Below are 12,042 nucleotides of genomic sequence, written 5' to 3'. Positions count from 1 at the left end.
ATATATATATATATATATATATATATATATATATATAGTATGTCACCAACCCATTACAGTCTTCATAGCATGTTACTATTTCATTTATAGATGATGAAATTGAGAAACAAAAATTAAATTGCCCTGGACCCCAAAACTAGAAACTGAAAGAGACAAAGCTGAATAATCAGTCTGTCATAGCTCATTTCTGACTGTAGGTTGTAGTCAAAGAATCGTTAGTGCTCACACCTTATGTGCATGGGCAGTGTCCTGGAATGGACTCTCAGGATTAAACTAGCACTATTCATATCCTCTTGTGATAATTACTATGTGCATGCAGGCACACCCTTGTTCTTTCTAGATCCAAAGTGTTAACTATACATTTATCCTTCAATAAAACCATATATACCAACGATCTTTTATCCCTTAAAAGAAAAAAGAAAATTAAATGCTTTCATTTAAAGGATTGTTAAAGGCTTGGCGCCTTAGTATCTTTCTTGGCCTACACACCCTTTCTCGAGGGCAGTAGTTATCAATCTGCCTAATGCTATGACTCTTTAATATAGTTCCTCCTATTCTGGTGACCACCCCCCCACCATATAATTATTGTGTTGCTGTTTCATAACTGCAATTTTGCTACTGTTATGAGTTCTAACGTAAATCTCTGACCTACAGGATGACCTTAGGTGACACCTGTGAAAGGGTCATTGGACCCTCAAAGCAGGTCTTAACCCACAGGACCCATCAGGGACACCTGGAGGAGGGTTGTCAGTGATAGAATTCTGTTTTTCTAAGTTGTGTGGCCGATCCTTCTGTCACCTGGTAAACCAGTCCTTTACAGCTACTTAACTGTCTTTGAATTTAAGATACAGTTGGTTGTTTGAGTTGCCTTGTGTGGTTTTGCTTGGCTATTGGTTCATGCTAAACAAAACAACTGTGGCCCATTTGGCATTTGGTAGTTTTAAATGCAAAAGGACATTTGAACTGCAAGACAAATGCTGGGAAACAAAGCCTTCAGCCCTGAGAACGCAAGGGGACTGTTTATAATGAAAAGGTGGTTGCATTTCTAGTCAATCTATCACTTTAATGAGCTCTTTGTAGTTCTTTGATTAATGTTCACAAAACGGGGAGAAAAAAATTGATGTAATGGAAACAAAATGCTATATAATCTTGGCAGCAGGCAGGGGCGGATTTCTATGTGTTTTATTAGCACCCACGTCACATCACCCTCTTGCAAATGTATATGTCTGCATGTTCCCTGACATAGCAACCCTCCAGTTTACTGGAAATGCAATCTGTCATGAAAGATGAGACCTTATGTTGGTAGCCAGACAGCCTTTGTCCCATTATAGTGGCAGTAGGAGGAAGAGCTACCCAGAGCAGGAATGGAGAATTGCTAATAATGGTGAAAAGTCAGGTTTGGTCTCTGCCATATTGAAATGAGGTGTCTACTAGGTAGATGACAATCAAGAGGAGCCAGGGCAAGATGTTTAACCTTGTACAAGCATTAGCATGTAGCAAGTACTATATAATAGCAATCCATGTACTTCAAATACGTCCAGGAAAGGGCATGATAGAATTCAGAAGACAGCTATGTGAAGCAACTCAGTGTGTGGGCAGAACACCTCTAAGGCTCCCCAGAGGAAGAGGCTGAAAAGCTGGTTGGAAATGGAAGGGAGGAGACAACAAGTTTGAAGTGGGTGGGAGTAGGACCAAGAATCAGGACAGGCCACTCATCCCTGGGAAACAGCCTTGGCCCACCCTTACTGCAGTAGTATACATGAAATAGGGAGGCTTTTCGTGGGCTTCTTAACCACCAAAGGGCATCCCATGTCAGACCTCTGCTCTGACAGTCAGTGGCTCCTATAAAATAGTGGGGGATTGAACAGCAGCGGCCTGGGAACCTGGAACCTGGAACCCCCCCTCGGCTCTTGTTTCACTCCAAGCCTCCTGACTCTTTGAGATGTGGTCTGGCCAGTTTCTTCTGGAAGCTTCAGCCTCTCAGAATGAACTTGTGAATCCCACAGAGCAACAGTTGCCACGTCAGCAAAGCTCCACTCAGCCCAGAAAGACCACACACACAAGGCTTTAAGACTGCCACCTTCTTTCCAACTTTGGTTTATTTATAATTTTAAAATTATCTCTAATTACCTGAATGAAGTGTGCTCCCTTTAAAACATTCAAGAGCTCATATAAGTAAAATTTGGGAAGACATGGTGAGCTTACACATTTTCTATGCATATTTGTATGTGTGAGTTTATAGGTTTGTGTGTGTGCATGTACACCTACATGTGCATACATATAGAAGCCACAGAGCAACTTCTAGCTGCTTCAGGCACTGTCCATTGTTATTTATTTTGTATTTATTTATTTATTTATTTATTTAGAGACAGAGTCTCTCGCTGGCCTGGACTCTCCAAGAAGGCTAAGCTAAGCCCCTGGAGATCTGCCCATCCCCAGCACTGATTTTATAAATGTGTGTCATCCTGCCCAAGTGTTTTGCACAAGTTCTGGGGATTTGAATCAGGTCCTCTTGTTTCCAAGTCAAGAATCTGCCTGACTGGGCCATGGCCCTAGCCAAGGATCCTAACTTCACTGCTCAAACATACAAAATCGGACATATTGTTGTTTCCGTAAATAAAAATACTTCTTAACCTTCAAAAATAGATCGTTATTTTTTAATGCCCTCGTTTTTCCATAGCATATCAATTGGGTGACTCCTTAACACAATTGATTTGCTAAAGCACGACATGCATGCTGCTTCCTGTTTAGTGTTATTCATGGATTGGGAAGAAAAAAAAAAGCCATGATACCATGTAATTAATAGAAGGGATTAATATATAATTAATATGTTGCTGTACACCTATTTTTTCAAAACAAAATAGTTTGGAATAAAGAGCAGGTGAAGTGTTAAGTCCCCTGATTCATACTGTGTTGTAAAGTTTCAAAACAAATGAGAAGGAAGTAAAAAAAATTCAATAGATAAACAGTAGGCAATCATATGGCACCATGCTCGAATAATGAAATCACCTGACTGGGTAGATATTAGGCTTTTCCCCAAATCTGTGGTTTTAGTTGCATTTGAATAGTGTCTTAATTCATCCTACTTCCCTCCCTCTCCCCCACTTTCTTCCCTTTCGCCCCCTTTCCTTTCTTCTTTCCTTCCTTCCTTCCTTCCTTCCTTCCTTCCTTCCTTCCTTCCTTCCTTCCATGGCCCTTTCTAAAGCAAGTATTAGCACACACATTCTTTAACAAGAAAGACTTCTAAGGGGTGACTCTTGACAGTACATTTGTTTTCCATGTGTGAGATTTCCCTGACTGCTGAATGAATCTCACAATGAATATCAAGCCAACAGCTTTAGTCAAGGCTCACTTGATTGGTTGGTTTCATTGCCTGTGCTTTGAATCAGGTCCCAGATGCAAAGCAGAAAAAGATAAGGCACTTTATGTAGTGGGTGGCGTCGGCTCCCCAATGTGTCAATGAAATACAGTCTCTACGAACATCACACCACAAAATAATATCAGTGTGACTTACAGCAAAGAATTAGGACAGGGGTACTAACTCATGTCATGTCACTGGTCACTCATAAGCATGTGGGAAACTGATGGAAGAAGAACTCATATGCTTTGCTAGAACAATCTATAACATGAGCTAGAAAGATGACTCGGTTGGGAGTGTTTTCTCTTCTTCCAGAGGACCTGAGTCTGTTCCTAGCTTACAAGTGCCTCTCATTCCAGCTCTAGGAGATCTGATAGCCTCTTTGGCTTCTGCAGGCACCTGTATACAGATGGCTCACATAGACAGATACACATACACATAATTAATAATACACTTTTGAAAAGGGATAACCAGTGATATATAAACCTCTCCGTGGGTGTTTTCCCCAGTAATTGCACTCATTGGGGCTTTTGGGTATAGTAGAAATCTAACTGAAAATGCTAAAGTAGTCACATGTCAGAGCTTGGCTTAATTTTTTATTTTTTCACCACCTGATTAATTTTCCTTGCCTCATTCACCCCAGGGTAGACTACTGAATGTTAGTGAATATTGTAACCCCAGTTTATAGTCCTCTGGCTGTGTACTGTGTGTGTGTGTGGTCATAGAGATGGTTTTGTGAGAACTAAGTCATCACATTACCTAGCAGTGACTCTCCACCAGTCACTCTATGCTAGAGATACAAGATTTCTTGGGATTCTCTAGTCAACCACTTCAGATGCAGAAAATGAGACTCGGAGCAGAGACAGTATTCGGTTCAAGATTACAAATCCAACGACTGCTGGGCGTAGTGGTGCTCACCTTTAATCCCAGCACTCGGGAGGCAAAGGCAAGTGGATTTCTGAGTTCCAGGCCAGCCTGGTCTACAAAGTGAGTTCCAGGACAGCAGGACAGCCAGGGCTATACAGTGAAACCCTGTCTTGAAAAACCTAAACAGACAAACAAAAACAAACAAACAAACAATAAAACCCCCCAAAACAAATCCAGCAACTGGGTACCTGTTGCCATCTGCTCTCTTCAGCTCCTTTCTCATATGAGGATCCCTCTATATAGAAGTTGTTCATGGTATGAAGATATGGAGGTGGGCAAATTTGTCCTCCCCCTGAATAGTGTAAAAATGGGAATGAGCCAGATCTCTGAGTTTATAAGACCAACAAGAGGGTCCCTTAGGATTCTGATTTCATCATCAAAAGTCTGTGTTCTTCAGCTTAAGGTCATCCTATCTTCCCTACGAACCTCTAATAAAGGCACTGAAGGCAGGCCTGGGGTGCTGGCTCCGTGGGTAAGTTGTTTGCTATGCAAACATGAGGGTTAGAGTTCAGCTTGCACATAGTAAGTGGCCCACCTGTAATCACAGTGCTTAGGGCAAGGGAGGCGACCACCCAGGCAAACTGACTAGCTAAAGTAGTCACATTATCAGAATCAGTTTGCTCCAGATTCATTGAGAGACCTTGCCTTCATCAGTTCATCAAGAGCAACTGAGGAAGGCACCTAGCATCAACCTCTGACTGCCACACTCAGGGACACACACAAAGCAATATGCATCTCCCCACACATGAATGACACACAGGCACACAATACATATATGTACATGAATACAGGCACATTTACACACAACATACACATGTGCATATACACATGGATAATTATGTATTATGTGTATACCTACAAATAATAAAGTGGTCAGTTGGAGTCCCCTTTTGGGCAATGTCAGAAGAACTTGTTACCCCAGTAAATGATCTCTTTTTAACTTTTTTAAATTGCATAAATCCTGACACTAGATTCCAACATTAGAATCCAGAGTCCAACCTGTAAAACGTCTATTAGTCTATTGCAAGGTTAATGTAAGGTTCTCTTTGACTGGATTTTTCTGGTAGCTTTCGCCCATAATCTCTTTCCCAAACCAACCCTGTAAGCATGGGTTATTTCTGCCCATCCAACTTAGAAAGCATTCATGCCTCTCCAACACGGAGTTTTCTTTACTTGGGCTGCTGATAAATTTGTTGGCGTACACACTGTAGAAATGACTGCTGTGGCTATTACTGTAGTTGCTCAGGGGAGCTATTCAGATGCCTCATTTATTGGAGCTTAATAGATTAAAAGTCTAAATTGAGTCTCATGATATAAGCCTAATCAAGTTCTAATCTGCATAATTTTCCCATAAGCAGCAATGGGAAATTTGGATAATTGATGTTTCAGCAGCCGCCAATCATGTGTTAAATAGCACTGTTGCATTTACTTATCAAAATATTTTTATTGATCCTTACTTCGTCTGACATTTGGTTTGGGGATTTTTTTTTCCTTGCTGGCATTAACAGGAAATCTAATTCATCTCCTAGATGATGTAACATGAGATGTTTCTCTTGATTTTTAACATGTCTTTATAGATCATTTTTAACGGTGATCTTTCCTTTTACAACTTCATATTGAATACCTGTCTCAGCAAACCTCGATGACTGAGCCTAATTTATTTCCCTAGTTTAACGCAGCATATGGATTTCTAACCATCATTTATATGCACACAATAAAAGATAATTTGGCTCACCCTTTGAGCCAATTCCTTTATGTTAAATCCATGGGGGTGTGGGAAGCACTTGCCTTCACTTCTCCATCTATTCTAGGGGAGGTGATTGATAAGAGCTTCCATCTCCCTCGCTCCCTGGGAAGGCTTGGGGATTTAACTAGGGAAGATTTAGAAAGTACTTTGTGTTTCCCCCATGGAAAAGTACTGTAATAAAGTATTATATACACTGAGCTGTGCAGGCAGCTCTACCAAAGCAGGTTAAGTCTGACTGCCATGGCTCCCAGTCATTGTATGCTATTGTTTAAAAGTGAAAACAATTAAAAAAAAAAGTTAGGCTGACTTGTCTCTGAAAATTGCCTTCTAGGGGTTGAGAGAGGGGACTGGGCTGGAGGCAGAGTGAGGGTGATGTCTTCACACAGCTAGGGCATGGAGCACATGGTTGGATTGGTTGTTAATGCTTGGACTCTTAAGTCCAACTCTCTGGCTGTGGCCCCCAGATCTGTCACGTTTTACTGGGGAAACTCCAGCAGCTTCTCCATGTGTCTCGGGACCATTTTCTCTTTCTAAAAGTGATAGTGTTTACTGGTCTCTGAACTCCTACAGCTGTGATGAGGACTAAATGAGGTGGCCATGAAAGTGCCTTTGGCCTAGTCTGGTGCACAGAGAGAAGACAGAGTTGGCTTAGAGGAGCCAGCCCTGGGAACTCAGTGAGGTTCTGATCTGAGATCTGCTTAGCAACATGGGATGCCCTTGAGCACACTGCCTACCCTCTCTACAGGCCATGGTTAGGCTCAAGCTTCCTCTTTGATAAAACAGTGTTTGTTTAGGGAGGTCTTGAGACCTAGGTTATGAGAACATAATTTCTCCTTCCCCTGCAGTGTGATCTTGGTCTCTTTCCATCAATCTTGTTACCTTAATCAGTTTGGCTCTATAGCATCCTTCCATTTGCTTTGAGCCCTGTAAGTGTGTGACATGGAGCCTTCACCCCCTTTCAGCACATTCAGCCTACATTGCCCCACAGAGCTCTTTTCTAGTCTTCTAGTTTGGTTGTGTCATAGGTAGTTGGTCACTTAGATGCAGCAGAAACCAACATGTTTATATACAACAGGAATCAGAAACTTTTCTCTCTTTTTGTATTCTTATAGCCAGTCCCTTCTCTACTTCTATTTTTTTTTTAAACTGAAAGGAAACTTTATAAGTTTTAGAGATTATAATTTAATTATAACACTTCTCCCTTGCCTTTAACACCCTCCAAGCCCTCCAGAGTATATACACTTCCTCCACTTGCCTTCAAATTCATGGCCTTTCAAAAAATTAGTGTTATTGTATGCATGTGTATGTATATATATATATATATATATGCATACAGTCCTAAATATAGCCTGTTCAATTGGTATAATGCTACCTGAATGTATGTTTGTAGGGCTGAACATTGGCACTGGAAACCACTTGGTGTGCTTTTCTCTGGGCAGAGCTACTTCTCATGTTCCCAGCTTTCTTAGTTGCCCATAGTCTTTCCATAGGAATGAGGCCTCATGGGCTTGTCCCTACATGCTTTGCTTGTCCCTTGCTGCCATCCCTGTTCAGTTCACATGTGGGCAGACATATTGGTGAGATTTCATGGGTGTAACTTCTGCCATTACCAGGAGACACAATCAAAGCAAACTCCCTGATCCCCTGGATTTTACAGGATTTCCACCCTTCTCTCCATAATGTTCCCTGAGCCTTAGGTGAGGGAGGAAACACTTTTTTAATCAGTGAAAACATTGTCAATGTTACTTTTTCCCTGTCTTTTCTCCTAGCTCTTAGCAGGAATCCTCCATGTACGCGTGTCAAATTCTTTTGTTCCAAGCCACCCTCACTAAAGTATAATGCTCTGGACTTCTCATTAGCTGATGCTTCCCCTTCCTCTCTTGTCCCTGGATGAGGCCTCCCTTGTCCAGCCTATAAAACAACCAACATCCAGAGAAGAAGGTCAGCTGCAGCGGCTGACCCAGCTCAGTTTAGTACAGTAGATACAGTAGAGATGATTTCACTCGAACACAGATGCCATAAAGAAGCACAGAATGATAACAGTTTCAGGAGTTCCAAGAAGCAAATGACTTCCAGCTATTTAAGGGGACCAGAAATCAGATCTAGAGAAGAGAAGGTTCTAGTAAGGGCCTACACTTGCTATTTGGAATTAAGAACCTTTCCTGTGTGAATGCTGGCCACCAGTTTCCTATAATCCTGAAGAAAAGCGCAGCCTTCCTAGTGTCCAAATTCCTTCCTGAGAAGCTTCTAGCTGTATTATTATTATTATTATTATTATTATTATTATTGTTGTTGTTATTATTATTGTTATTATTATTAATCATCACCATCATTGTCATCATCGTCATCATCATCACTATTGCAGGAATGATCTATTTATAACCAAAACATCTGCTGTGATTCTTGGCTTCTCATTAATTTTCTAAGACATTTTCTTTGTGAAAATTCTTTTTTTAGAAAATCTAGCAAAAAAAAAAAAAAAACCCCAAAATCTACCAGTTCTTTATCCAGCAGAAGGGGTCTTGATGGGTGCTGGACCTCTCTACCAGTATTTGTCGAGTACCTCATATAATACAGTCTTTGGTAGACAGCATTTCTGAGTGTATGCTTCACCCTAGCTATGGCACATTTCACTTTAGCCTTACAGATTCCCTGTGTAAGGATGCTTCTGGTTTTTAGATGAAGAATCAGAGACTTTGGAGAGAATACTGGTTACTCTGTACAAGGCTAACACAAGTCATATATACCATCCTCTCTAAGACTTAGGGGGCATTGTGGAAGAGGGGACAGAAAGAATGGGAGAGCCTGAAAATAAGAAAGGCTGTGAACTAACATCTTTGCAAAACAAGGTCATTGCAGTCCCAGGTTCACAACAGGAGCAGATGCCTGTGCTAAGTCTATATAAGAATGGACCAATAAACAGTCAGGCATGGATGGAGGCGGGGCTTGGGTCTCTACCTCCCAATTGATGGACCAATCAACAGTCAGGCATGGATGGAGGAAGGGCTGGGGCTCTACCTCAATAGTAAATTACTTCTGGTTGATCCAATGAGAAGAGGAAACATAGCCTTAGTCATGTAACCCCTGATAACCCAACTAAGCTCCAATGGACAGTCTTAACCCAAGAGTCATGCAGGTGACCCTGATTAAACTAAATTGGTCAGAAAATAAAATTGAAAGTCATGAATCCTAGAATGGGATGAAGAAGCATCAGAGGGAGATAAGAAATTGTACTGGGGAAAGTAATGAAATTTGCATGCATGGAACGATATATCCAGATAACAAAATAACTCAGTAAAAATGTTTTTTAAAAGTTTAACAGACTCTGGAGAAAGAAAATAACAGAATTTGGATCTGTAACTTCCAGTTTCAAGTCTATTTTCTTAGCTAGTCTCATTTGTTTGTTTGTTTATACAAGTCAAGCCTGTTTTACATAGGCTGAAAGTTCAACTAAGCAGGGAATTCCCTGGCCTAATATACTTCCTACTGCCCATGAAATGTGATTGTCCAGCCCGAGATAGTGCCGGTTAAGGGGGTGGTTGCTTGATGCTAAGTGAATAGCAGAAATGATACCAGTCACAGCTGCCACTGGGATTCAGGACAGGGGACTTCCCTGGAAGGAGAGGAGGTAGTCTGGGAAAAGGATTTCTAACTCCATGGAGAATAATGTTAACATATTAAAGCAAAAACGTAGGCAAGTCACAACTTTAAGCTAGAACCTTTTCTAAGTAAGGTTTCTCCCTCTAGATCTCGAACACTGACAGTCTTAGTACTTAGTACTTAGCAAAATACAGGGCTGTCTCCCATGTTGGAGCATTTCCTAGTTTTTCTGGTCTCTAGCTGAAGGTGCCTGGTGTATGCTCCACATGTCCAGGCTTGCATGTACAGAACACCAGTGTTGTTCTATGTAAAGATGTGAAGGGATCCTGAGGATAAAAGGGTGGAGGCTGGAACACTGTGAAGATCTGCTTCTTGGTCAACCATGACCTGATGATAACATCCAAAGGCATCCTCCTGTCTCATTCCCTCAGGTGCAATAAACCAGGATTTCTCGTCTCTTCAAGTTTATTTAGGGAGGTTGCATTACCCTGGCACTTCAGACCATAGTTTTCTATATTAGGGCCCCTAAGGGGGAAAAAACCAATGCTAATCAAGTCTCATTGCTGGTAATACAACTATATGAGACAAAGAGAACAAATCTATACTTTCAAAATTTTGTCCTACCTCTTTAAAGTGTGAAGGCAGAAAAGGAGCAAAATAGGAGGACGTGTGGTCTGCCTGGAGCTCTCTTGTTAACATTACTATCCTGTTCTTGGGCTCCCATGTGAAGGAGAGAGAGAGAGGCCTTTAGTGGAAGACTGTCTGTCTCCCCATCACACCTTGTAAATTGCAGACGCTGATGGAACCAGCCTTGGTGACTATAGAGGAAATGGAGTGTGTAAGTCAAGTGTAAGAGGCCTAGGAGACAAGTACCCCATTTCTAAATGAACGTTTCATTCAAAGGAACTGAGTCTTTCCACAGCTGAAAAAAATGGAATCTTTAAATAAGATAAAATAAAAGGATGCTTTTGGCTTGTTGCAGGCTCCGAAACAAAATACAGCTTTCCTAATACTGTATGACCCGTATCTCTGCCTGGTTTATGGGCACTACTCTTTGAGGTGCACACCCATATTTTCTCAAGTCAGCATTTGATGATGGCTGTCAAAATACAGGCCATGTATTATGCATATAGCATTACCGATGGAAGGTGTTTACTTGTCAAGTTGAAGAAATTCAAAAAATGTCACATCCACGGAATCTGCACAGCTGTCACTTGCAATTTTTCATGCTTTTGAATGCAACTTCTGATGAAAACAGTTTATTTCTTCCCCTTCACTGTTCAAAGGGAAGGAAACAGCTAACATTTAAAATGTGTGCTCCTGGTTATGCGGTTGGCTGAAAAACAGACAGATTCCGAAGTTTAGGAAGAAGAATGAACACTAACTCACTGAACGTGAGTTGGTCTGTATGAGGAGTAATAATATTACAAAAATAAAAATTAGGTGCAATCTGGGACTGGAAACTAAGTAGTGTTTTTGTTCTTTTTAAAGTTTAGCACTCAGTAGAACATTTATATAAAGGAGAACAGGAAATAAGGAAGCCCTGTACATGTTTCTGGCACTTTGTGCTTATGAACCTTCCAAGGGACGTGGAATTCCTGAGCGCTAGACATCCCCAAATGAATGGCAGCATCAGCCCAGCCTTTGTCTCATTACCAACCGGTGACTGTCTGCAAAATGTGGTCCTTTGATCAATTTGCAACTTCGATTTGGAAATGAAGCCAAGTCTCCTTGTACCTTGAAATCTCTCATCCATTGGTAAGCCCATATAGAGATGAGAAACTGAGGAGTCAGGCATGGTGTTACGCACCTCTGATCCCAGTGCACAGTAGGCAGAAGTAGGTGGATCTTTGTGAGTTCAAGGTGAGTCTGGCAGATATAAATGAGTTCCAGACTACCCATGGCCCCATCTTATCTCTTCAAAAATGTGTTTTAATTAAAAAGATGAAAACCAGAAAACAATCCAAAGTGAACGACAGCACAAGGCTGACAGCTGCAGTTGCTGTGTGCTTCCAATGGAAAGTGATTTGCTAACCAATGCGGGCATGATACAGAGAATGTTGCTGTCTTTGTGCGTCTTTGCCTGCATCCTTAACAGAGCACACAGTGGGCTGGGCTGGAGGAAGTCTCACCTTTACTAGACCTGGCAGCCCAAATCTTAAATCTTTTTTTCCACAAATCTCATGATTTCTCAGTAGTGCCGGGTTAGTTTACCTCAGGAACTCAAGGATAGTTCTAGTGCTTGGTTCAGACAGTATCAGCACGTTACTTTTGTTACTTCAACCTAGTTCAAAGATTGATGTCCGGGGTGTAGGATCTGTAAGCCAATGAAACAATGTCCTGGGGGGGGGGAAATCAAAAGAGTTGACTTTCTATGCATTTCTTTTTAAAACCAAAGAACAATTGCTGA

The 12,042-nt window shown here is 41.3% G+C and overlaps 1 protein-coding gene across 27 annotated transcripts in view; it reads left to right on the top strand.

The window, feature by feature from the left end:
* Kcnma1 (potassium calcium-activated channel subfamily M alpha 1) overlaps positions 1 to 12,042 on the top strand; it is a 702,678-nt gene that overhangs the window by 645,042 nt on the left and 45,594 nt on the right. The window lies entirely within an intron of this gene.

The sequence above is a fragment of the Mus caroli genome, chromosome 14 (genome assembly GCF_900094665.2).
Source record: "Mus caroli chromosome 14, CAROLI_EIJ_v1.1, whole genome shotgun sequence".
In the NCBI taxonomy this organism is placed as follows: Eukaryota; Metazoa; Chordata; class Mammalia; order Rodentia; family Muridae; genus Mus; species Mus caroli.
This window is presented reverse-complemented; position numbering and strand designations above follow the sequence as displayed.